The following is a 1,386-nucleotide window of genomic DNA, read 5'->3' on the forward strand; positions in this document are numbered from 1 at the left end:
AGCCGCATGACCTATCTCATTACACAAAGCACAAACAGCATAAATTTGGTTAGTGGTTTGAACGTTACCATCATCTATGGCGTGCACTTGCGGTCGGTTAGTGGTCGGTCGGGCTCTTCTTGAGGCTTGAGCTTTCCTCTTCGATGTAGTTGCCATGCTTTCCAAGAACTCCCAATCTACATTCTCATAGTTCGTTCCAAAAGTCCCACCAGTGATAGACATCAAATCGCGTGCATCTTCGGCACTCAACCCCTCGTGGAAGGCATTCATCAACTCCCATAATTCAATCCCATGATGAGGGCAGTTTTTAATCATCATATTAAAACGCTCAAACGCCTCATGAAACATTTCACCATGTTGTTGTTGAAAGCTCCTCAATCCCTTCCTTGCATCATTGGTCTTTTGAGCGGTGTAAAATTCATCCAAGAAGGTTTGTTGCATCTCCCCCCATGTATATATCGATGCCGAAGGTAACGTATAGAACCATTTTTTAGCCTTCTCTTCCAAAGAAAATTGGAACAAAACCAATTTGATGTCGTCGGCTGAAAACCCTTGACTCCCAAGAGTGTTGCAAATAGAATCATAAGCCTCTAAATGAAAATAAGGCTCCTAATTTTCCAACCCCTTGTACTTTGGTAAACTTTGCAAAGAGTTGGTTCTTACTTCGAATGTTCGCCCTTGATCATTATGAGGAATGACTACTGGTGAAGGATTTTGCGTGATTACTGATACGTGGTTGAAAACCGGTGATTGTAATTGTTTAATTTGATGTTTCTACACAAGTTTTAGTTTCGAATCGCCTACTCTTGATTAGATTTATGTTTTGCAGGTCTACTGGAGTTTAAGGAGCTTTTCGGGAGCTTTACGGGTCACCGGACTGAAAACGGGACCACCGGGATGCGAAACGGGTCAACCGGACTCAAGAAACACGAAAAACAGAAAGAGAGGTTCCTGGGCACCGTCGCCGACGCACATATGGGCCGTCGCCGACGGGTTTTGTAAATCTCCGTAGGCTGATTTTCACCGTAGACAGGAAGATAGGCCGTCGACCATTTTTCAACTACCACACACCGTCGGCGACGGGCCCTCTGGCCGTCGGCGACGGTTCGCCGGAATGAAGATCGCGAATTGGGGACTTTTGTGCTATTGGAACGAATCAAAAGGGGTTGTTGGCCATCAATTCGGGGGTTACAATCTAATTTGAAATGTTTATGTGCAATTATGCCTTGTCTAGGTTAGAGTTTACATGTTCTTGGTAACGAAGTGCATTGTGGTCCGTTCTTTATAACGTTGATAGCTCTTGGCACCTAAGCCGTGTAACACTAAACTCGTTAATCGTTTTTGCAATTGAATCAATCTTAAAACGTGTAGGAACCCTAGGAATGC

The 1,386-nt window shown here is 44.2% G+C and overlaps 1 non-coding gene across 1 annotated transcript; it reads left to right on the forward strand.

Annotated features, from left to right (window-relative positions):
* The first annotated feature begins 286 nt into the window (after window positions 1-286).
* Window positions 287-392, forward strand: LOC118489855. The gene has a single exon (XR_004887868.1). It is a non-coding gene; the product is annotated as a small nucleolar RNA R71 (small nucleolar RNA).
* Window positions 393-1,386: the final 994 nt, after the last annotated feature.

The sequence above is a fragment of the Helianthus annuus genome, chromosome 2 (assembly GCF_002127325.2).
Source record: "Helianthus annuus cultivar XRQ/B chromosome 2, HanXRQr2.0-SUNRISE, whole genome shotgun sequence".
In the NCBI taxonomy this organism is placed as follows: domain Eukaryota; kingdom Viridiplantae; phylum Streptophyta; class Magnoliopsida; order Asterales; family Asteraceae; genus Helianthus; species Helianthus annuus.